This window comes from Centropristis striata, chromosome 22 (genome assembly GCF_030273125.1).
Source record: "Centropristis striata isolate RG_2023a ecotype Rhode Island chromosome 22, C.striata_1.0, whole genome shotgun sequence".
Lineage (NCBI taxonomy): Eukaryota > Metazoa > Chordata > Actinopteri > Perciformes > Serranidae > Centropristis > Centropristis striata.
The window spans coordinates 11,847,701-11,874,614 of NC_081538.1; the positions used below are offsets into that span (position 1 = coordinate 11,847,701).

The 26,914-nt window shown below is 38.8% G+C and overlaps 1 protein-coding gene across 3 annotated transcripts in view; it reads right to left on the bottom strand.

The window, feature by feature from the left end:
* tafa5a (TAFA chemokine like family member 5a) overlaps positions 1-26,914 on the bottom strand; it is a 175,751-nt gene that overhangs the window by 115,448 nt on the left and 33,389 nt on the right. Inside the window, exon 1 of one of the 3 annotated variants that reach the window (XR_009389668.1) lies at positions 1,654-2,216. The exons of the other annotated variants lie outside the window; for them this stretch is intronic. The gene's annotated coding sequence lies outside the window, so the exon portion shown is untranslated. Of the gene's footprint in view, positions 1-1,653; positions 2,217-26,914 lie in introns of those variants that run through there. 3 annotated transcript variants of the gene reach the window in all.

Below are 26,914 nucleotides of genomic sequence, written 5' to 3' on the forward strand. Positions count from 1 at the left end.
TTCAGTTTATCAGTTCATATTATTAGGCCTCACAGCTGGCTGTGACCTTGGCCATTCTTGTAGCCTAAAGTGAGCAGATTCTCAGCCCTCCTTTGTGTGCCTCCATCTCTCCCCCAGTAGATTTCAATAGGAACCTCATGAACCATAATGAACTTAAATTGCATTGTCAACCGACAGCTTTTCCACCCTCTGAAGTTAAAAGCTATTCGGTGTCAAGTTTGAGAGTGCAGAAAAATGCAGGCTTAGGGAAAAAACACCTCGGCGTAAAAGCACAACATGATACAGACAAACAAGTCGGCAGTGGTGAAGGTCAAAAATATTGCCTTGCCAGTCAACAGCCTGACAATGCTGATGGCTTGAATCTAATGAGAGTCCCTCGCATTAACACAGCCATAAGCAGCGTTTTTTTTTTGTTAGGTGGCCACACAATCCTCTTTTTGACCTCTGTGGAAAAAGGCAAGCATGCCACAGTAAATTAAAACTCCAAAGGAAGGCTTCGGGACATGTGCCAGTACAAAATCCTGAACTCCCCCCTTTGTCTCACATTCTGGCTGACAGACAAGTTTTTTTTCACCCCCCTTTTCAGTATGGCTGGACATTCTCCTACCCCGCAGTCGTCATGGACTCACCACGGTGAGTGTTTGCCACTGCTTGACCTGAATATTTGCCCAGGCCCGGAGGCAGAGAGAGTGGCAGGCCATTCCAAGCCACGCTTCTTGTGGAAAAAGCAGCACAAAGGAAACCCAAGTGCCAAACAGAGTCTGCTCGCCCAGGGGTATAGGCTACATGTACAAAGGGAATATTAAGTGCTGTTTCTATGCCAGGTTCATACAGTACAGTAACTCCCTCGGTTACACCATTTGACTTTCATATGGAGTTTGAGCAGTAAGTGTACTCAACCTCTGCGTGAAGATCTCCCAGTGGACACGTGTATTTATTATGCTAAATTGTATGTGGAATTAATGATTCATTACACACTGGATGGATTTGGTCATTAAATCAAATGTCATTCACTCAGCTGAATGAGAAGAACTCAATTAATTACACACACAAAATGCCACATTGCAGGCATGTCCGCAGGCTGTGCCATGCCTTCCACACAGCATGGCAACAACTGTACACACAGTGTATTCAAGCCTCACTGTGTTATGTGTGACTGATGATCGAGATTAAAATCGATCCCGATTAGAGCAGAAATGGACTAAAAAAAAACACAATAAAAGGTAAATGGAACGACATTAAAACCGCTTGACCTCAATGTTACCCTAAAGCTAGACTCTAGTGCCATCTATTGAAAACGTTTACAACAAATCAGCATTCTATACAAACTGTGATCTGCTGGCTTTTTGCTGCACATTTCTGATCAAAATGGATCAATCGATCATGACTTGTTGATAAGTAAAATTGAGGGGGAATCACAATAGCACGTGTGCTCCATGCAAATAACGAGCTTTAGGTTGTTGTTTTTTTTAAAAGAATTTACAACAGCGACAATAATTTAAAAAAGTCGACATCTGATTGCGCCGAAGCGACACACACGCTCTGCATTGGGATTGTCGTTGCGGAAAACTTCATATAAACTACACTGGAAGGCGGTGGCGCATGAGAGGTGCAAAACTGACAAGGAATTCGGTGGAGTTTCGGAGTGATTACCTTCTTTGAGCAGGCGGGAGTGAATGAGGAGAAGGAGAAAGCAGCAGATCGCTGCTCCGGTCAGTGCCCACGCAACTCTGAGCAGCTGCATCCTGGCGTAGGAAGGTTTGTGGCGGACCGAGACAGCCGAGCAAGCGGGAGAGACACTCCACCTCAGCTCACAGACACGCGCCGACTCATATTTAGATGCCCATGGAATTCAGCAATCATCCCAAAAAAAGAGCAAAAATCCTCACTTAGATAGTCCGGTTTAGGTGTGATAAAGAGGGCTGGGATTCCGTGACATACAAAAATGTGCGCTCTTGATTCGCCGCCGGTGCGTCAGAGTGGCTCCAAAAAAAGAAAACAGGAGGGCGATTAACCCCCAATCGCCGTCTGAAGGGCTGACATGTTTCTCCCTCAAACCACTTCTCCTTCTTCCCTGCGTGTCTTCAAGAGTGCGGCTCTGCTGGCGTCTTCAGCTCGCGACAGGTTCGGCGGAGCGGGCTGCGCCCCTCGGTGCGTCTCCGTCTTCGAGTGCGCACGGCGGTCCACGGCGATGCGGCGCGCAGATGATGATCACCGCTCTCCGCTGCATGTTACGCACATCTCTCCCACTGCTGGGGAGGCAGAGGCAAACACTGCCAACCAAGTCGCCTTGCAGCCCCTCTCTCTCTCTCTCTCTCTCCCTCCCTCTCTCTCTCTCTCTCTCTCTCTCTCTCCCTCTCTCTCTCTCTCTCCCTCTCTCTCTCTCTCTCTCTCTCTCTCCTCTCTCTCTCTCTCTCTCTCTCTCTCTCTCTCTCTCTTTCCCCTCCCTCCCTCTCTCTCTCTTCACTATATTGCTCCGTCGTTCCGTCACTTCTCCTCTCTCTCTGTCGCGGTTTCCCCCCTCTCCCCTCTTAATTCAGTCCAATGCAACTCTTGCCATTTACGCACGAGAACTGCCAGTTTCATGCGTCTCCTGGATAATCCCTGCTCTTCTGTTATGTGCGCGTCGCACCCCTTGAAAACATTTTTGTTCCAAATCACTGTGGATGGCAATTTCCCCACGGCAAATAAAATCAAACTGAGCAAAGACCTGGCTGCGCAGGTTCTTTCTATCTAGTTTGTTCTCCCATCAGATAATCTGTAAGATCAGAACAGTTGCAGGCGTGAATGCCGCCACATCTCTCCCTCTCTCTCTATCTATCCCTGTGTGTGTTCCTCATACAGACATCGACTGTTTTTATCTCTGCTTAGCTCCAGGTTACGTCACAACTCCCCCAAATAATCTCCTCCAGCTACAAAGCAAGAGATAGTGCTGCTGTGAATGGATGTTTCCACTGATAAATAAAACTAGGCAAACTGTGGGCTGCAGGTGATCACCATATCCCAAAAGTCAAACTTGGAAAGAGTGTGTCATGTTCAAATCAAACCCCCATTTTATTAAAATTATGTCATAAAGATTTATTTCTGGCACGAGACAATGGGCCCCTGGGCACAGACATGGAAAATGCTTCACTATCTTTCATGCATGGGAGCGAGACAGATTGTGTTGCTTTTGCCTCATCTTGGTGGTTGTTTAATAGATTTGGAGACATAGACACAGATTTTTTGTAGACATAGTTATTTTTTGTCTGTGGTTGTTTTGCCCCATTTTGTAGTTTTTCTGTGTCTCTTTGTATTAATTTTGAGTCCAGGTGTAGTGGCTTGTCTCTTTGTAGTCATTTGGAGTTTCCCCGTATTTGTTTTGTGTCTATTTGTGTTTTTAGAGTATCTTTGTAGTGGATTTGCATTTCTTTGTGGTCATTTGGGCTCTCTTTGTAGTTGCTCTGTGGTCATTTAGAGTATCTTTGTAGTTGCTTTGTGGTCATTTCTCTTTGTAGTTGCTTTGTGGTCATTTAGTCTCTTTGTATTTGCTCTGTGGTCATTTAGAGTATATTTGTAGTTGCTCTGTGGTCATTTAGAGTATATTTGTAGTTGCTCTGTGGTCATTTAGAGTATATTTGTAGTTGCTCTGTGGTCATTTAGAGTATATTTGTAGTTGCTTTGTGGTCATTTAGAGTAACTTTGTAGTTGCTTTGTGTCTCTGTGTTCATTGAATGTCTCTTGGCTTTTGTTTTACCGCTTTTCACAGTCATTGTCAGTCACTGAGTCTCTTTGCAGTTGTTTTGCATGTCTTTGTAGTTGTTCTGTTCTCTTTAAGTGACAAGACCATAGGGGAATTTACACTCTGGCCCACTGGGCTTGTTCCCAGTAGACCTGGTCAGTAATTCCCTCCATGATTTCTGGCAAAAGAGGTGCAATATCCATTCAACAAATCCAAAGTAAAAAAAGTCCTGTTTTTAGGTGGATTTCCTCCATCCTCAAATGAAAAAAAAAAAGGTAAAAAGTGTGCAGAGTAAATCCTGCACCTCCATATTAGCAGAGCCTCCTGGTTATTGAAACAAGCAATAGTCTTTGGGTAGCCTAGCCCGGGGCTCATTTCCACGAATATTCAACACCCCCTGAAACCTATTACACATGTATTCTGAAATTTCATCATATTACAAACATAAAGAATTAATGCCGTTGCAAATTCTTAAAAAGCCTCTTCTCTGTTCTCAGTTTGATGTTGAAAAAGGATATCTTGATCCTGTAAGTGGAAGCAATGGTACTGGAGGAGGACCAATATTGAGCTGCAAAACAATGGCTTGTATAATCCCCCCACCCGCTGAGCGCCAACGCAGCTATTGTTTCTCCTTTATGTATATTTCTAGGCTGTTTGAGTCTCACATGACGTGGAATATTCATTTATTCAGTCAGTCATTTGGAAGGAACTGGTCAGTTCTCACAAAATTACCCATATGGCTGCTCAAGTGATTGCAGCATTTGAAAGCAGTATTTTCTCCTTGGGCTACTTGTGAGTTTTATCCCTGCGTCTGTGTATTTATAATTGAATCTAAATGACATGGTTGGACGACTGATGGTGCCACTCACACCAGAAAACTGTCATTGCAGTGTCAATAAGGTTGGCTCCTGCAGCTACTAGCACTAATTAGCTGATAACAGTCTCAGTTGTCTAGCGTGCTTGCCAGACAGTGTATGTGTTTTTGTGCATAATTTGAATGTCCATGTTTGTTTTAATGCCTCTATGTATGTGTGTTTATAGCATGTTTGTGTGTGTGTGTGTGTGTGTGTGTGTGTGTACTTGTACTTCCTACATAGTGAGGACCGTGATAAGTTTTTAACCAACAGAGTGAGGACCTTTTGGGGAAGTGAGGACATTTTGGCCAGTCCTCACTTCTTTTAAGGCCTGTTTTGGCCTGTTTTAATTTAATTAGGTTAGTGTTTGGGTAAGGGGCTAGGGAATGCATTATGTCAATGGATGGTCCTCACAGAGATAGAAGTACAAGGATGTGTGAGTGTGTGTGTTGGAGAGGGCCTCTTTTTTTCACTTTCCTGACACCTCCTCTCTCCAACGCTGTGATCCATCCATCTACTGCATGGAAAGCAATTAACAGAGACTTGACCTCTACAAGGATTTGGGGAGGGAAGACTGTATGTGTGCTTGTGACTGCATGTGTGTGTGTGTGTGTGTGTGTGTTGGAGTGTGTCTATGTCGAACATTATCATCCTGCTGAGCCTACATATATACGACTCTAGTCACCAAAAAAGGAGGTGAACTAAATATAACTGTGCATAAAGCCTAATTAGGAAACAATTGGAAACACTGAGAAAGGAACTGTTTGATATGCCAGTGGAGCCAATTACAACAGTTCACAAGGTTGCCATCTTTATGCACTTCTGACATCACGCCTCAGCACTTGAACCTGGAAAATAGTCCCAAAGCACCCGAACCATATGTACAGTTTTAGGAACATATTTTTTAACACCAGTTTAAGGTGGTTTATGTAACTGTGAGGAAAAATTTAAAACGTGAATTGAATACGGCTTATACACCTTACAGTAATTAGGCTTTTGTGTTAAGTTATTTATAAAATGTGTGACTTCAACATTTGGCTTCATTCTGTTGCTTCCCTCAGTATAGAACAACCTCTATAGGCAGTGCACCAGCGGCTCAGTATACAGGGCAGATGCAGTAGGATATGTGCTGCTTTTATGTGTTTATGTTTTTTCCTTATAGGTCAAGTGCCATCATGCATTTTCAGCAAAGATGGGGCAGGAGAAGAGGCGGCCATACATTTTTTTATGCATGTTACGCATAAAGCAGAATGAAAAGTATATACTTTAGTTACTTCTATCAGCCTCAAGCACTCAACCCTTGTGTTTTCTTGACATTGGATTTTCTTCCTCTTTGTTGCTGCATATGTGATAGTTATAATTACAATAATTGCACAATGAACAACTGTTTTTTTTCTGTAGGGATGCTACAGCAATATAGTATTACAAATCCATGAATATGGGGGACTTGAGAAAGACATTTTTTTTCAAAAACAAAGGGAAGCTCCCTTCAAAACCATAAAAGACATAAACAAGACCTTTTACAGGCTGTGTATAGAATATTATAGATTTCAGACAAAACTGACAAAAGCGCAGGATTCAGAGAAAAAGTTGCAGTTACTAATCTCCCTGCTACTTCAGCACCACGGACAGCACCACATATTTATCGATACACAGCACAGTTAAGCTACTGATAACTCAGAGCCATGGCGGGGACATAGATTCTATTTAATAAACCATGAGACAGGCAGGCTAGACTTACATATTCAACAAGCCAATCACAGACCAAGAAATGCACAGTGTGTTCTACATGCAACCCGAAAAAAATGAGTAGAAGTGAAAAACGATAAAAACAGAACGCAATGATTAGTTTATTATCTAATGCTCAAACTGGGAAATATATGTATAAATATATGAGTGTGTTTGGACACAGCTTCTCATTCAAGACATCAAAACTATGAAAGAACACATATGGAATTATGTTGTGAAGAAAAAAGTGAAACAAACCAGAATATGAATATCCACCTCTTGTTTTGATGACAGTCTCAATCAGCTTTGTGAGCTGCTGTTAACAGGTGTGCCTTGTTAAAAGTTAATTTGTGAAATGCATTGCCTTCTTAATGTGTTAAAGGCCATCAAAGCAATATTAATATTAATCAATGTAGAAGATTTAATAAAAATAAAGAAAAATCATCGAATGTGTCCAAACTTTTGATTGGTACTGGTACACTCATCCCTTATTCGACAAATTCTATCTATATACATTTAAAAAGCATTCCAATTATTTTGGAAAAAGGGGTTATAGTTATGTTACTTATATTTGGTGTAATTTAGACCCTAGATGTCTGAAACGTGTCATCAGTTTAGAATTAGATTTGTAAGCAAGCCTCCAAAATGAAAGAAATGAGGTGCCAAGCTGATAAACATATTTATGTTAGAATGCATTTTGGGATGATATCGGCAAATATTGGGAAATATATTAATTTTTTTGAAAAAATCACCTTTATTTTTTAGTATTTATTACATTTACATGTCTGATTTGACAGATTATGTCAAAGCATTTAATTTGACTTTTTAGGGCAAAATGTTTTAATTATTTCCAAAAATGTACTTTACTATGAAAAATAAATAAACATTTGAAGATTCAGAACTGTTCTTTTTATTGTGTTAACAATAGTGATGATGTCAGTTAGATTTGATTAGGTCAGAGGTATGCAATCATAACAACATTTATCTATTTCTGACTACATTACTACATTTTTACCCTCAGGAGTACTTAAACTAATAGTTATGAACTTCTTTTAAAATACAAAAATATGAAATTATCTGTAATTGTATCAGCCACAAGAAGCATCTGTTATCAGATAGAGAGTTGTTAAAGAGAGCCCACGTCTCAAGGACCCAAAACAATTAAACTTTATGTTACATTTACAATTACGTGATAGGTTACCTTTTAATTATTTGTATGTTAGTGTTTTATATCCCACGTTCGTCTCTGAACTTTAGTTTTATCACAATGCACACAGGGGCTCATTTTTGTACTGCTGCCTTGGGGACCAACTAATCTGTCTAGACACCATTATAAATTCCTGTTAGATGTTTCCCCTTTCTTTTTTTAAAACTTTTTTATACAATACTGGGACAGCAGAAATGTTTTGAGAAATGTTTCAGCACACAGTGGAATTCTTTTTTTTTTTTTTTTTTGCAAATTATTAAACCATTTCCTTCCCCTCTCTCCTCCACCACCCACCCACAGTGCCACCGTGTCTCCTCTCTCACTTTCTCCTCCTCTATACTGCCACCCCCTCACCAGTGCTTTTTCCTTGCCAGGAGCCAGGAGAGGCGTTACTTGCTTTGTCCTCTGTGCAGGTCACTGGCTGTGTGCCAGACAGAGCCCATGCCAATAAAAGCCATGAGTAATGGCCTAAAACTTCTCCATTCGCTGTGTTTCCCATTATTTCCCATGGCCAATAAATCTGACGGAGGGCTTAATCAGAGGGAAGAGCTGGAACATACGGCTCATGTCCAGCAGGGTGTCCAACACAAAGATTCTTACAGTTTAATCAGAGATAAAAGTTGAGGTGGCAGCCACCAATATGGCCTCCCTTGTGACCCACTTTGTCTTCTGACAGGTGGAGCCATTATTGTTTGGGCAGATGAACACACTCCTGCGTTCTGTCATGAAACAGTGGCTGCCTCTGGGCCTCTGGGATGAGGTTGACTCTAAATAAAGTCCTTTAAGAACCTAATAGACATATAATTGAATAAATGTTTCATCAACCATGAATTACTCAGGGAAGTTCCACAGCAGGACTGGAAGGTCAGTCGACAACAATGCAACATTATCCGGTAGACAGATGTTACATTATGCAGAATTTTTACATGCACTTCCTTAACTCTATTAAAATGAGAAAGTTTTTGTGATGCAAATACATCTTCTCCACACTAACACATTAAATATTTGATATTTGAGTCTATTCATTCATATTTATAATGAAAAATAAAAGTATGACATAGTTGGGTGAAAGCAGACAAGCAAAAATTTACTCTGAAGTTAAACATAATTATATATTTTTGGCCACTTGGGGTCAGCAGAAACAAGCTGCTATCACATCAGATATATTCAATTTTAAAATTTATAAAGCAAACTTGCTAACTTACAGTTGCCCATTTACACATCAAGCAGCCACAAAGCGACTACAGCAAAGTTGCTAAGTTTGGGTCCATCCAGACCCAGCTAGGGATCTGTTTGCGTTCAGATTCTTGGTTTACAGGGTCAATGGAGTTTGTGTCAGGTCTTGTTCTGTTACCACAGGTCTAATTATGAGCCAATATGAACACCCTCTCTCTGAAATGACATGTGATTGCCCAAAATCTCCCATCTAGGAATGAGAATAATTAATTGATGATCGACTAAAGAATTAGGTCGATCGCGTGTAAATTTTAAATCAATCTGTGTATTTTTTTATTTTCATTTGATCTGACTGCATATTCTGCAGCTGTACGTGAATTAGCCAATGACCTGAGAATAAAGTTGGATAAAGCTACAGTTTGCAAACTGAAAGTTGCAATAACAATTATAAAACACACAGAAATATGAGAGCATTAATTTGAGCAAAAACTAGCTTACTGTATCAAACCTTGCTAGCATGAATTACTGAGTTTAATTTTATCCAAAACTTATTTTAACACAAAACACATTTAAATACACAACATTAAAAAACTAACCTCAGGCCTCTTTGGGGGCTAATACATAAAACATTGAACTCCTTGACGTTATCTTTACAGTTTAATCTCACTCGAGTTAGTTTTACGATCAACAGGAAGTCTCTTTTCGCCCTTTCAAAAAAAAGCGTCCATTATCAAAACAGGGTTTAGCATAGTACTGTATAAATATATATTTTATTTTGCCCATGTATGCATGTTTTTATACACATTGGAATATGAAAATAGTGATGAATTGATTGTTAATGTTATAGATGCTCAAGTTGGCAGGTTTTTTCCAAATGCCCATCCCTATTCCTTTCACAGGCTCGATTTTCTAAAGCCAGACAAAGCAGCAACAGAAAGAAATGGCAGGCCATCACAAGGTCAACACACCTCAAAGTTTCTGTTCTCCTTTACATCATCTCAAAAGAATGCACATAGATACCATGGATACATCGAGACACCATGAATCAATCTTCCATCAAGAGAGGCTTCTTGCTGCCACTCACACTTCTCACAATCAAACACAACTTCACTACAGATGTAAAAATCACCCAAGTGAAGTAATCCATCAAAGTAAACACAAAGCACCGATTTGGCTTTAAAATAAACTCTCTTTAATCAGTATTTCCTCGTGCTTAAATTGATTGTCTCATATAGCATTGTGTTTCTTTAAGCTTACTGTCAATCACCTGACACCCACAGGAAAGAAACAAAGTGCATGCCAGGAAATAATCCATCAAAAACATGTCACTTTAGACATCTGTCACCTTCATGTCTTTGTATTTAGGAAATGTTTGCTAGCTGGGACGTCAGGTAATTTTCCACATCATAAAGTTTTGTGTGCTTTTAATGAATATGTCTGTTTTCACACATTGCATTTATACACCTAATGTGACAAGAGGGAAACTAAATATAGAAATATATATTTGCTATAATAATATACCAGTGTCATTCATGGTTCTTTTATTTTGATGAAGGGCTTATTATTAGCTTAAAAGAAAAGAAAAGTTACTTTTATTAAGCTTAATTTGATCCTATTCTTGGGGAATATTGTACCCATTCTAAAATAAAAGATGAATTTTTGATTTTCATGATACTTTGTGGACAGGTGCAGCAGGGGCCAAGAAGGAAGCCATTACATTTTGGAGTGGATCCGCGTGGGTATGCCATGTTCATGGTCAAACGCCAAAACGCAAATGTGTGAAAATGTTTACGTCTACTGGTAGTCCCATCTGTGTCCCATGGAGGCATGCCAATCAAAAAGTAATAAAAAGTTGGACGATATGGTGATTAATTTGGTCTAACTTTAGCAATTATGGGCTACTCATATTTATGCAACCATAACAGCAAAAATAAAACAATTATTATTTCAGTTCTCCAGAGGGGCAGCTCAGCCAAAGAGGGCAAATGGGCTCTTGCTCAAGCAACTTAAGTCCAGCCTTGTGCACATTCCTGTGGGGCAGACACACAAATTATTTTGCACTTCTGTTAACATGGGTAGACAGGGTGCATGGTGCATGGTATTCAGCTTCATATTGTTGGTCCATACATTTGTAGCCACTCTAAGAATTCCGACTCTTTGGCACATTTTATAAGGACACAATGTCCAGAATCTATGCCAAGAAGTTTGAGGGAAATTGTTATGCAGTTTATGACTTCACTCTTTTAGTTGAACAAAAGAGATTTTTTCTGATATATCTATATTGCCCATAAGGAGATTGTTAGTTTAGTAATTTAATACAGGTGATGACAGAGTCCTTCATTTGAATCTAACATCTAAAATACTCAGCATCTTGCTCATTTCATTTGGAAGCAGTGTCACTCACACTGACTTAAGCAACAAAGTTATTATACTATTCATTATTAACTGTACACACAGAGCACACATTTAATTAGGTCTTATTATAGGAAATGCAATATATCGAGCTGACAAACACGAGATAGACTCATCCTCTTGAGTCCCTCACTAAGCTTCTTACATTTCCTGTAGTCAGAGAAAAACAAACAAGCACCCACATGCACCCACCCGGGAGCTTCCTCTCCATTTACTCTCCATTTGCCTGATCTTCATTCATCCATCATCCCTCTGCATTGAAGGCTCACCTGGCCATTAGTTACCAGTTAAGTGCTACAGTACCGTTGAGAATAAGTGGCATTATAGGCTGTATTAAGTTTACTTTATTAATTATTCATTTCATTTTTCATCACTTTTCCTCGGCCAAGCTTCATATAAAGAGTGGAAGCCACTGCTTTGACGGCAATGTGAATCCATGACATTGGCGTCAACAGAAGTGATAAACTAAGTAACGGAAAAATAACACCAAGCTGACTCACTGTAAAAATGCCAACTTATGTTCTTAGTTCGAGTAGTAATAGATGTGCTGGCAAACCTTGAAAGGCTCTTGCTTCGACACAAGTGACAGTTTTTAATCTTTAGCCCTGTGTTTTCATCAGTCTATGTTTGTTGACATACTAATTGGCACCATTAAAAGTATGCAGAATTAGCTATTAGTGTTTCCTGTTTGAAATGTATACATGGATCTACAAAGAACTATCAATGGATGACTTTGATTCTGAAAAATAAATAAAAATGTAAAGATTCTTAGGCAAGATCTGGAATTATAAGGAGTGTCTTTTTTCACTAATTCCTCAGCAGATTTATGGGCATTTATTTGCCATATTCATAGAAGATGACAATGTCTTTATAAAGTGTCACTGGGACTAAATCTAAAAAGGATGTGTATTATGTCTGTGTGCTGAGTTATGACTGAGTTATGACTGAGTTATGACTTAGAAAAGCAGTGCGATTTTAAGCACAAATTCGTAAAGTTCATCAGTTTAGAATTTAGTGTGATCTATTGGCAGACATGTATTATAAAATGCGTTCATTAGTATATAATCAACTTAAACTAAGAATCAGTTTGTTCTTGTTTGTTTAGAATGAGCCCTTTATCCATATTTACATAGGGAGTGGGTCCCCTTCCACAGAGTCCACCAATATTTCTACAGTAGACTAGAATGGACAAACCAAACACTGGCCTTTTGCGTCTTTACATTACCTGAAGGCCACAATGGTTCTCTGTGCTTCACCAACACTTTCAAAGGGAGAGGTAAATGAAAAATAAACTGGTTTCAATCTGCAACCTCACTGCTAGATGCCATAAATCCTACACACTGCTGCTTTAAAGTACCTCAATAGTCTCCATGAGCTGTGGGTCTCAGCCACTGCAGCTGTTCGATGTGCTGACGGTATAAAAAACGTAATCCGAACTGATGCTTAAAAACACCAAAGTCACACAATAACACCAACAAACATGATTTAGTGGTAGACTGGACCAGCAACTCCCTTGTTCTGTAAGGTAAAAGTACTGTTGGCAATAGAGTCTGGTAGCATTGACCATAGAACCGCTAAAAAATGGCCACGCAGCTAGTTTAGCAGGGATGTCTGACGGCAGGGTAAAAGGGTGAAAATATTTTAAATATCCTGTTAAATATCACTTAACACTTGCTGCTGCCCTCGTCCTTAGAGCTATTTAGCTTAGCTTCGATTAACTATTTTATGAACACTTTGTTAGTATCTTTAATACATGTGTCAGAGAGTCAGTTTAAACTTGGTTTTAAACTGTGTCTTGGGCGATCGGATCACAAGAGGTCAGCGCTAAATACAAGCATAAGTATAAACAGGGTACGACGCATTGTGATCAGATCACTCAAACCACTTGCCGAGGTGGTCTAGCACGCAATTCATCACATATATTTTTAGTGTTAACAACAATGCTTAACAAGGGCATAACAGTAAAATGTGTCATTAATGCAGGCCGTGTGGAGGTCGCTTTGATGACTGAGTGCAAATTGTTGTAAAAACAAAGAGGACTCCATACCGTTCCTGGGCCATCCATTCACGCGGGTATTGCTAATGTTAGCAAGATAGCAACTAGTGACTAGAGGTGCTGTTGTTATCTTACATAATCAATGTCCACGGGGCAATCTCAAATTCTAGTGGAAGTGTCATAGGCAGTAATGAAATCTGAACACAAGTGGTTAGCTGGACACCCTTGGAGACGCATGATACACACAGGTGTGTCCACTTGTGATCCAATTGCCCAAGACACATTTTAAAACCTAAACAGGGTCTTAGAGTCACACGGCTTTATTTTTAGAATTAAAACAATCCAGTGTCGTACTTTCCAGCAACAGTCCTGATCCAGATGTGACTGTTGCTTATACAGCAAACACTGCAAAAATCAGATACCACAATGCAGCTCATATGAGTGATGAAATTAATATACTCACAGATCAAGCTCTATTAACAACTGGGACTTCCAAGTGACAGATATAAGTATCGTAACCATATGGATATAAACAGAAGTTAAATTCAAAGTTCTGAAGGTGTAAAAAATGAGTTACCCCAACTGAAGGTAACATGAGGGGAATCCTGAGGACAAATTCAAAGGCAAAATTAATTAAGTTGTCCAACTCAAAATGCTATTGAAGTTTGCTGCCTTGAAATATTTGCTTTCTCATCTCTTTCATTCCATTGTGTATCTTTAGAGAATGCACTACATTTTGCATACTGTTTTTGCAAATAAGCAAACTTTGTGCAGATAACATTAAAACGCCTAAACAGATAAAATAAGGCCCCAAATGGATAGCTAATAAAGAAATCATCTCTTGCAGCTCTCTCCTGCTGCCTGTTTATCTGACATCTCAGTGGACAAAAGACAAATAAAGCAACAACATTGACAATTAAATATTTACCAAGAATGTCTCAGCAGCATCAAACACACCATTTCCAGTTGTCTCCGGGGAGAGGTGTGGCTAATGACACCCAGAGGACAAAATATACATTCAAATGTGCTAAAATAACTCAAAATAAAATCACACTCAATCTCAATGACACAAGAGAACAAAATAAACAAAACTGTAAAGTTAACCAACCGTGCTTATTTGCCATTAATCCCTGCTCGCTACTGCCAGGTTTGTAAAGATTCCTATTAATAAGGAGAGTACAGATCGTAAACACTGTCTCTGAGAGTGCAATCTTTGCAAAACCAAGTTTGTTCAGTAGGAGGGGGTATATAAAGTGTCTGCGCTCCTTCCCATTAATACATTTCATATATTATAGTCTGAAGTGGGCAAACGATTTGGTACAGTAATATCTGTAAGATTCAGGTACCCTTGATATATATATATACTGACCTTAAATGTTTTGTTTTCTGACAAGACTTTTGAATGTAATTTTGCTTACTGACAACATACCATCAATAAGCCTTAAAAATACGAGACGGAAAACTCTCTTAAAGTGGTGGTAATGATGCTGTATACAATTCAATAAATAGGCACTGGTTTCCAGTTAGTATCAAGCTAAATTGCAACACAGACAGCTACCCCCCACCAAGGAGGTTTTGTTTTTAGCTCAGTTTGTCTGTCTGTCATTTTTCCAGCAGGATTATGGGAAAATTACTGGCACGATTTGATTCATGTAGCATGGGCCAAGAAAGAACTCATTCAATTCTGGAGTGGATCTGAATCACAGGGTGGATACACAAATTATTTTTCACTTTTTTTCAACACTGAGAGAGAGATAGGACACAGAGGATTGCATTGGGATTGACACAAATCCTGCGGGAGCTTTGCTGTGGGTAGGAGCAGCCAGTCAAAAAATAAAGCTTTCAATATTTAGCTAGCACTAACCGGAATGTGCAGTCTAGTCATCAAATAAAGTTGAACAGAAATAGGGCTGCACCCTCTTTGTTGGTCGACTAAGAATGACTTATTTCCAAAAATTGACAAGCACATCTCAATTTAAATACAATTAATTTGTTATTTGACGATTGCACATTGAGAATCAAAGTAGGGCTGGGCGATATGGACCAAAAGTCATATCCCAATTTAGGCTGAATATCCATATACGATATATATAATATTTTTATCGCAAAGTGAGAGCAAATGTTCAGTCATAGTCAAGGCCACTATGCCAATATGACAAGTCACAAGTATTTTTATTGAAACCATTTATTGAGGGAACATAAATACTGTATAACAACAGAAGTACTTTTTTTATTTTATCAAAGCTCCATGAAGTGCACATTTGAAAAAAATATATCTTCAATAAAAATAGCCTATGAAATAAAATAGGCCAATCTTTTTCTGAAATAAATATATTTATATGAGAAAAGAATAATCAACTTTGAAAAATAACTAAATATGACAAACCCTAGCAAGGGTAGCATTTATAAATAAAGAAATATTTTTTTAACTATATCAATATATGTGATATGGTCTAATTCCATATCACATTTAAAAAATATATCAATATATTTTTAATATCGATATATTGCCCAGCCCTACATCAAAGAAAAAATAAATCATTTCTTTAGTCGAAAGATTCAAGCAGGAAATAATGCTTTACAGTCCCACTCTGTGCTGGTGTCGGTATCAGCAGAACTCCATTAGAAAAACCAATGAATATACCAAGGCAGCTCTATTGACGAATTTTAGGGGTTGCTTGGACAGATCCTGGAAAGATGGTGAATGTAATTGTACCAGTGGATTTTGCCAAACACGTATCCGCACATATCCAGAGCAGACATACACACTGCGGGTTGGAGAGGGATTAGAAAACAGTCCCACACAGAGCTCGAGGGCATGGCCTTGGCCAAGGTCTGCAATCTCCAAGTGCTTTACAAGTTTGAACTATTTTGCTTTTGTTTTGCTTTGACAGCCAAAAACTTGCCATCACTGATAGATTGCCCTGATTATGAAGTCCACAAAAGTGTCTCACATCAGCGTCAACCTCTCACTAAGTCTGGCTTCAGCTCACGTTCAATACAAGCAATTCAGGAAGAAAGCTGACTTCATCATTTCAATATTGATCAACTTTTGTAATGAGGATGTCATAGTCAATCTGTTAAGAAGTAATTAAAAATCAATATCCTATCAACATTAAATGAACCACAGTTTCTATTTTATTCGGAATCGACTGGAATGGCGTTAATTGACCCGAGTCTCAATTTTTATACCAATTGTCTGTGGAACATCCTCACTGGTGTTAAATGTGGTCAAAATCTCCAACTGGCACAAGTAGGAACAGACCACCTCAACCTCACGGAGCACTGGGAGGGGAAAGACAAAGAAAAAAATCTTTCAAGAAGGATGTTTGGCCTTCTGTATGAGCTCTCAGCATACAGACATGCTCCAGTGAGAATACCCAGGTGAACACAACGAGGGATTGTGTACACAAGGCAGGCAGGGAAATAGATGTATGGAGGTGAGACAGGAGGCAGAGAGAAAGGAGGAAAAGAGGAGGACACTGATCCAGGTGATAACATGTCTCTTTGCCCCGTAGAAAAGCAATAAAACTGGGTCAGGACACGAGGCGGTCATGAAACAAAAAACTTTATGTTGTCTGTCGGAATATAACAGCAACTCTAAAGCTCACTAATTAACACCTTAAATGTTTGTTTGTTTTTAAACCTGTGCAAAAAGACAACGTGTGAAAATGTCAATTTGTGGTTTTCAAGGGCGGATACTTGGCAGGGTGCAGTGACTTTCTGGAGCCTCTCCCACTTGCCTGATAAGTGCTTTCACTGTGTTAACATGCTAATTAGTCCAGGTCTCTCTACACGAACATATAACCTGAGACAAAATTAAAATGATGGAATGTAACCAACTATAAGTATTGTGTTTGAGTATACCTTACTTGAGTATTCCCATTTTCTGCTACTTTATATTTAACTCCACTACATTTCATTGGGTTGCATTACCCTACTACATTAATTTGATCGTTAATTATCATTAATGAAATATAAAACTGAATCAACTAATACATTTTGATGTACTATGATAGATTAAGCTACTCTGCTAGTAGCTTATTAAGAAGGTAAAATCCACCTTTACGTCAACGTGATGAACACATGAATATATCAATTATCAATATATCAATAATATATCAAATATCAATAAAAATCCAATGATATGATATACATTATTGTGACATGGCCATTCCGCATTAATAAGACTAATACTTGCTAATGCTAATACTTTTAAAAGTATTTAAAAAATGTACATTGATGAATTTGAAAAGACGTTTACTTTTTCCACCATGGTTTTGCAAATTCTGTCAACTCCTAAACTTTTTCTGACTTATCAAGGTTTTGTTCCAAATCCTGCAGCACTGACAAGAGTTTTCCCAGTCAGGAACACATTTTACCAAATATTTGGACATCACATGAATGCAGAAATAGTTACTTTTTCGGTATAGCCACGCTAGCTCGTTTTCAGTCTCTTTGCTAAGCTAAGCTAAGCTTCATATTTATTTTACAGGCATGAGAGGGGTAAGACCTTTTTTAAACTGGTGTATTTCTCAAAACATACTTCCCAAAATGACAAGCTACTCCTTGAAACAAAGCATTCGATACCATGCTGAAGAGCTAATGTGTGGCTTTCCGAACGTCAAATAAACATAAAAATACAGAGTTTAGGTTATTTATATTATATTAGAGTACAACAAAAAAATCATGGGCCTCCAAGGATCTGTACTTCTTAAGGTCGCACTGTGTGTAAATCCCTGTGAAATATAACGTATCATCAAAGCAATCTATTGTGAGATACGGATAATGTTTAATTATTGAATGTGATGTTGTTTGTCAAGTGACAGAAGGACTTTATTTAAGACCTGCCACCCTGCTGATATTAGCATGCAAGTTTAAAGAGGCGGCCCTTTCCAAGTATTTCTATGCTCGGGAAATTGACTGTTTTTCTCTTTGCCGATGACGCCCCCCTAATTATGACTAGACAGACTCTGTAGGCACCTTGCATTCACACATGACATTGCTTGCGTACTGATTTGTGATTGATAAAATGTCACTTTGTTAGTGACAATATGTCACAACTGCACATGTGCGCCACAGTTCATGCATATTGATCGTGTAAAAGGTGTGGTAATGACACTTAGCATATATTGATTTATAACCGGTGAAGTCTGAATATTATGGGAAATATGTCAAACATGTATTTTTAATGGTTGGTGGGTCATTAATCGCCCACTTCATAGAATTTCAATGCAGCTTTAAGCCCATTGTAAATAAATGATGCACAGCGGGCTTTGTGTACACCTGCTGCGGGATGAAAAGCAATACAACGGAAATTGAAAAGCAGCAATAGCTTTATAGCACGAGAGGCTGTGGCCTCTCTGGACAAAACAAAATTCAATTGTGAAAATAGAGCAGATGATGATAATATTTGGTAGCAGCATTGTCTGGCAAGGTAAAAAGAAAGAAGAAGAAGAAAAAAGAGCAGTCTCTTCTCTCAATTGCTGTAACCTTGAGTCACCCTGGCATGCCTGCATTCATCCAGGAGAGAGAAAAAAAGAAAAGCAATTGAAAAGAAATGTGATTATTAGATCAGAATGGAGCAAGAGAGGCATAGAGAAAGAAAAAAAAGCAGGAGGGGAGTCAGACATAGAAAAACTAATTTTTGTCTTTTGGCGCATGAGGACGACAGGGAGTAAAGCGTATGGAGTGACATGAAGGGTGAGATGATTCACAATTTTGCAGCAACGCTTGAGTAGAGAGTCAGACACTAACACAGTCTGTCTGTCACCACAGGCAGCTGATGGACACACATTACTGGATCCACATACCACCTCTTTGCTCAGTTGCAGCTCTTCACTGTAGACACACGGCCTTTAGTTTAGCAGTCAGGGGTTGTTTGGGGATAAAGGCACACACAGCGAGCTCAATATTAAATAGTGAGAAGCTTTTATGTGTTTTTATGCTTACTCTTATGTGCAGTGTGTTGTTGCTTTTCTGTGCTGATGGCCTTCTGAACCAACCGTCCTTGCTTTTTGGAATAGAATAGAGTATGTGCTACTAATGCCAAAAATAGATTCAGTGTTTCTGTATTTTTGTTGTGAGGTTAGGTAATATATTTTAGCCTTTTAATGCCATTTATAACAAAGCACTTGCACTTAAACCAACAATAATACTTTTTCCTGCCACATTTTAAGTCGATATGGTAACAGCTGCTTATTTACACATCCAATAAATATTGTATGGGATTATTAGGAATTTGGAATTGCACTTCTGGCCACCAGCAAAATATATGCCCAATATAAACTCTGCTAACCCTGTTTTTAGTCTCCACCAGCTTCTGAGGGAAATAGTTATGTAATCTATAGGTAAACTTTTTTATACCACCTTTGTCCATTTTTCTATTTGATGCTACACAGAGTAAATTAGGGCTGCATGGTTTGGATAAAATGCCTAATTGTGATTATTATGACTAATATTACATTTGCGATAGGATTCATGATATTGGTTTGAATGATAATTTTAGCATATTTTTTTTACAATTTAATTGAAAAATACAATAAAATTATAATTTTGCTGCTGCCCCACAGTACTTAATTCAGAATGTTACTATGATACTATTTGGCATTTGAGAAATTTTGCTCCTCCTACAATTTGCATATTGCACATGTCCAGTCTGCAATTTTGATAACATTTTAATTATTTGTGCAGGCCCAGTGTACAATGGGTTTACTAGAGCATTGTTATGAAAAAGAGCTGCCTGCTTCTGCTTACTTGGGATGTGTATTGTGTGACAATGCAGATAAAGATCAATTAATTTTGGTCAAGGTTAAAAATACACCCGCAAATCTGCGAAGCATGCAAGGAAAAAAGATCAGAAAATACTATATATACACTGTAATTATTTTTTGCCAGTCCTGACAGCAATGCTGGTATTGATTTCATCTTATGAACATTCATGTGTGTGTGAAATGTGGTCTGGAGATACCTACTGTTGCAGGAAGTACAACAGAAAAGGATTTGAGTACTTGCCAGTGCTTTTAAGTCTGTTTGACATCTTTTGTCACCACAACAGTGCCACAACCATACAAGATGTAGTCACAAAACTTTACAGGCTGAGTTCCCCCACCCCCCTTTTACACTCCGGCCTTATTTGACCTCAGGGATGGGTCGATTGTCTCTAGTTAGTTACTATAATGAGCAAAACGCGCTGATATGGACCTGCAAATAGAGGCATTTTCAATCAGTAGACTAATGTTTTGGCAATTCATTGACAAGTCAACCTTAAAATATTGTCTAACAGGGAGAAAAAGACTGTGACAGCATATAGTGAGAAGATGAGAAACAGACAATAGGAGACAAAAGCAGCGTGCCAACAAGAGAAAGAGCTATGAGGGAGAGGAAGGAAAAACAGATGGACATGGACAAAGAAACAGAAGAGAGAAGAGAGAGAGGGAATATGAGAATGAAGACAAACACTGTAAAGATAGAGCACCATCCTCTGGCCTCTCGAGGGCTCAAACTCCCTCTGACAGCACTAGAAAGACAGGGGATCAACCCTGATTCCAACCAGGCTTTGTCTCTTTACACCGTGAAAATATGGCCTGGAATCCCATTATCCCCGGCTATAGAGATGTGAGGGCTTCATCTTCATCTCTTATTCCACGGCACAGAGGGTATGGCACCACCTGCACTGTATATATATATTGAAGCTCCAGCCTTAAAAAAAAAAAAAAGCCTCTCACCCATTCTCATAGGCTCGAGAGGCTCTTTAGTTGAAGGGCAAACAGAGCTAGAGTGGAGAATGGATGACACTCATTTCAAGCGGCAGCCGCATTCATTCTGTAACTTTGGCATACCAACGCAAACCTTAAACCTGATTTTCTCTGCCGAATGGGAGCACACACATGCATGTTCATTCCCACATTCACTTCATGTAGCTTTCACGCACACACACACACACACACACACACACACACACACACACATATCACTTAGAGAATTGAGTCGGTGACAAGAGCTAGATTTGATTTTATCCCCCCTCTGCCTCCTCGGCTCTCCTTAGGGCCGTCACACAAACAATCTCCCAGCAGCAAAAGTAGATATGAGATTAGTTTTGTGGGGTGTTGGCAAGTGCCACATGTTTGCTTGCTGGCCTGCCTCCCCTGCAACCTGTACATGTATCTCTGTGTGTATGTGTGAGTGAGAGAGAGAGTGAGAGAGAGAGAGAGAGAGAGAGAGAGAGAGAGTGTGTGAGGGGGGAAAAAAGACGAGAGAATTATCACACACGAGAATTTATAGATCAGTGCTCACGCCCAGATGTACAGGCGCAGCAGCACACAAGGTTGCATCCTGCATGAGTCAAAGGCAGCCTCTAACATATTCATCATCACATCTCTCCAGACACACACACACACACACACACACACACACACACACACACAATACACATATATATAGTATTTATGGACACACACACACAAACACAGCACCTCAATGCCTGATAATCATCTCCCTTTGTAGCTGCCAAGGGCATAAATGTCTAGTCTTGCTTTCACTGCAGCGGTTGATCCATGAAGGAGTCAAGGTGGAGTCAAAACGGAGTCAAATGCCTCTTTTGATATGGTATGTACACACACACAGACACACATTCCTAAGCGTGGGCTACCAACCAAGTGAGGACCATAATATCAAAGAGGGGACCTTTATATACTGCAGTACACTATATTGTACTACTTATTTCATCTAATTGATGATTTAACTTTAAAGCCATTAATATTTAATGCAGCTTTCATACATACATACATTCCTATACTACCAAGTGGGGACTATCAATCTACACCAACAAAATGAGGACCTCTATTTCTGGTAATGTAAAAACAAAAAAATGAACATAAAATTCACTTGAAGTTCTTCTCCAATAATATCATTGCAAATGTGCTTTCCATTTTTTTTTTTACAAAGATATTGCCAAGAGGGACCTTCATCCTGAAGTAATATGTTCCAATCAAAGAGGGGACCTCTGTATACACAGTATACTACTATTTCTTTCATTTAATGAGTGTTTGTTTATGGTAAAAAAAAAAATCTTCAAAAATTAATAATTTAACTTTAAAGGTATTAATATTTAAACGCACACACACACACACACAAATGCACCTTCTGTCTCACTGCGCAAAGGTGCAGGTTTTACATGAACCACAGGAGTGATGACAACAACATACTGCTAGTGTGACTCAAGTCTGCAGGCTAAAAAAGAAAGAGGTGGGTTAATTAAATGTATGAAAGAGGTAGAGAGTAACAGATTGAGAGAGAGAGAGGAAGTTTGAAAGAGAGAGGTTGATTAATTGAAAGTGAGAGGGGCAAGCTGATAAAGAAGAGAGAGAGAGAGAGGGAGAAAGAGAGAGAGAGGGGAAAAAAAAAGAGAGTTCATGTCATGAAAGCTTCCTCCAGAGGAGTGCTATCAAGCAAGGCTCTGACTCTGATCACTCATGTGTTTGCATCTAAAGCAGGCCCAAAATGCTTGGAGGGCAATGCCGATGTTTCACAGCAGCAGTAAGCATTTACATATTTATCCACCAACAATTTTCTGCCCACAAATGTGCGTTTTCTATTTTTCCCACGTTTGCTTTATTTATTGATTGATTCAAGCGCAGTAAGCGTAAAAAAATGCATAAAAATGAGCTGAGGCCTGAGTTTTCTCTTTCGAAAGAGCATTTGCATTCCAACCACCCCCTCCTTCCTACTCTACTGTACAAATAACCACTCCCTATATCTCTGCAAATGCTGCGCACACTCAAACACACACATACAAATGCTGTGAGGTACTCAGAGCTAAAGAAAAAAAAAAAAAAATCCAATATTCTCATACACAAACTCATAAACACTTATTAGCCCAAACACCTTAAAATTCCCAACACATACATCTTTCACACACACACGGTTTGTGGACTACTTGGCTGGTGCCGGGCAGTGTTGGGCTCCATCTGTGCAGGGAAGTTGGGTGCCTGGCAGCCTCCTCGGGCCGCTCGGCCCTCCATCCGCCCCATCCATCCCTCCCTTATTCCACCCCCACCTCTTCTCCCCCCATTTTCTCCCCTAAACCACAACCATTTCCATTCTGCCTCCTTTCATGTGAGGAGCGGAAGTGTGGCTGGCATCCACTGCTGTTGTTTGATACAGTGGCAGCGTGATGCCTGACTGCCTGCTTGGCTGCCACACATACATGCACAGAGACACACTGATGCATACGCACACACATGGGCAGTTTGTGCTGGCTTCAATGTGCTCCCACCAACTGAGCGGAAAGCTCTTCTATGAGGAAGAAAACACTGGCTGCTTTAAGGATCTCATGTCAAACACAGAAAGAAAGAAAGAAAGAAAGAAAGAAAGAAAGAAAGAAAGAAAGAAAGAAAGAAAGAAAGAAAGAGAGAAAGAAAGATTGTTTACAATATTCTGTGAACTAAAGCATGATTCACATTATTATGGTTATGTTTAAGCTTTAAGAAACATTGCAGTCTTCGTTAAATATTGAAAAACATTTTTTTTTTCATTTGCTTTGCTAATATTTTAGCAGCATCAAAGTCCTCTAATTTTGGCCCCAACTATGGAGGCCTATCGTGCTCAATATTAGATAAATCTTTTTTTTTTTTTTGCATAAATAGTCATATAAAGTACAGAAAAATATATAATTTAAGCACAAAATTGTAAAATTATCAATATTTTAAAACTTTTTTTTTTCCCTTAGAGACCCACCACAGACCCCTTCTTGTTTTAGTTGGGAACAAGGGGTGTTAAGGGGGAGATAGCAGGTCAACAGTAGATGTCACATAAAGGTGGTGTACATTGTTTGGAGGCTGGGAACCTGAAGACTTATATGAGATGCAGCTCAGAAGTGTTTGTCAAGAAGTCCTATTCATACATCTGCAATAACAATTGTGTTTTGGTAAGATGCCTACTCATAATAAGAAGGTCAGTGTACAAGGGTTTAGAACATAATGACAGAAGTATATGATGCTTCCTAATTATGTCTTAATTTTTTTTTTGCCGAAGATGAAAAAGAGAAAGCTCGAACTTGACCTCTGACCTCAAGATACCAGAATGAAAAATGGTTCTATTGGTTTCTTATTTGCATACATGCCCACCACTACCATGCAGTTTAAGGCAAAAACAATTATTTTTCTCATGCAGTAAAATGTTGCATGTTCACCTATTGAATTTAAATGTTTCTGCATACTGGGATTCCTAAACAATCATTGATTGGAAATCAATCAAGTGGAAAAACTTGGAAAGCTGAGACTCTTATTTAAAAATGACAATTTTCATTAATGACAAAAAAGACAACTTGTTTTGTGATTGGCTCTTAATTCTGAATGTAGCACTAATAAAAATGTATAAGCTGTTTTTAAATTTTTATTATTTGACTTTTACCTTACTATATTGCATATATCTAGTCAGTCATGTGATGTTTATATTGACCACTCTGGGTTTCTATACATAACGTCCTCTCTATGACTTTTATGCAGTATAAGACTGTCACACATATAGTGGTTGTCAAACAAATAAATGGTATATAAATGCATTTTATAGAAGACAGGGTTGTTAAACGCACATATTTGACATTTGTTGGACTCTATGAAGGTATTCTATCAGTTAATCTGTCACATTTATATCTTAAGCTTCAGTGTTGCTCTATTTCTCGAAGCAAAAAGGCTTTACAGTTTCCTTGGATGGCCATTGAAGAGCAGTAACTACCTGACCGTGTTGTTTATAATCCAGTCCACAAGCTTGCCTTTAAGCCTGTCAGGTTATTCCTCCTGGGGACTGAGTAGGGTCCATAATCAAAGTAACTAACCTGTGATTTACTGAGCCCTGGGGTAAACATCTGCCTCCTGTCATCTGGACTGCTTACAAAACACGACTATTTACATGCGTTTAACGGTGGAGGGCCTTTAAAAAAGAAAAACAGGTGCAAGGATTTGTGAGTCCTCAGCAGTTCTTGCCACTACCCTGCCAACCTCATCACCACACCCTTCTGTGCCTGGAAGAGAAGTGAGACACTGAGAGAGAAGAGATATAGGTTTCACTGCCTGAGCTCTGATTCATCTTTGGGTTTATTATACCCTTCCTGTTCCCACCTTCGCATCATGCCTTTCAATCACCTGACAAGGCAGGGGGAGATAGAGATGGGCTGTCGAGTGCCAGAAGCGGAGAGGAAAAGAGGAAATAAGGGAAAAACAAAAAAGAAAATGAGAATGAAAGGGGATTATAGGAGAGAAAAGAAGTTGAACAAATAAAGAACAAAAGAGTGAAAAAGAAATGAAACTGCTTTTAAAGTGTGCGGTGCAAAATGGCAAAATTCAAACAAAACCTTTGCTATGAGACTATAGTCTTCTTGTAAGGGTGTATGAAAATTATAGTATAGTAGAGTATTTAGTATTGAGGCTGCCTTGGTACTCTGCTTTTTTGTTGTACTGGCTTCCATTTGGTGATATTATCAGAGAATAGAAGAACAATTTACTTCTATGCTGATGACACACAGCTGTATATTGAATCCAAGCAATGACCAAACCATTTGCCATTTAACAACTGGTTTGGCTGCAGCAAACACATGAATGAAAACTGACTGTTCTAGTTCTCATTTATATTTTAATCGGAACTCACAAGTTTCAGTATTATCCTTGACTACCGTGACATCTAAAAGGGGTGACCAAAGCAGCTTTTTTTTTTCATTTCAAATATTTCAAAGGTACAGCCATTCCTATCCCTAAAATATGCAAAAAAACAAACAAACATATTAATGTGCTTATTTCAAGTTGACATTATTATTGAAATATCTCTTTATTGGTCTTGAAAACAATCCATTGATAAATTAATTAATTCTTAACTAGTTTTTTACATGACAATTGAAAAGTTATTTATTCAGCACTGCTTTTAACTTTCATTCTTCCTTTTCCTACCATTCTTTCTTTTGTTTTAGTCTTATATTCTTCATAATGTATTGTTCTGATGCTTTCCTTTGTTCCATCTCTATCCATCACATACAAACCCGATTTCAAAGAAGTTGTAGTGCTGTGTAAAAAAGTAAATAAAAAACAGTATGCATCAAATTCAGAATTCAGAGTGTAAATGTACACACCAAAAAATAATTATCTTTTTGAACATTAGATATCTTGTCTTTGTAATATATTCAATTGAATGGCTGCTGTTTCTTTTGTTTGCTATTCATTTGATTGCTTATGTTGTTTTGCTTTCAACACAATGCAGATCTTATTTGTGATTGAATGTTATCTCAAGCAAAAGGCACATAAGTATTTCCAAAGCATACAGTAGTCATTTATTTTGCATCACAACAGAAAGGAAATTTATTTTCTCAGGGTACTTTCTTAACGTTTTTTAAAGATATTGCAGCGAGGGTGCTGCATTAAGTCTTTCTTTTTAAGTCAAAGAGAGTGTTAAAAAAGAACTTTTCTTTCTAGAAAGTGGAACATAAGGTTGACCCCCCCCCTCCCCAGGCAAATAATTTAATGACAGTCCCTGATAAAGCACACTGCCTTCTGATGACATTCTACTTTTTCAATCTACTGTCTTGATTTCTACCTCTTCGCGCTTCACCATCCAAGTCCCATGTTGCCTTCATACTCCCTGTGTCCGCTCACTCACAGAGCTAATGGTGACAGATAGAATGAAGGAGGGCTGCCACGAGCTAATCAATAATAGGCAACTCAATTACCATTGCTACTGCCAAGCCCCTGGCTGATGGAGCGCACCACAGTCAACAGGAAGGTGGTGGCTGTGGGGGGGTGAGAAGAGCAATTTTGATGAAGTCCCTTTCAAAG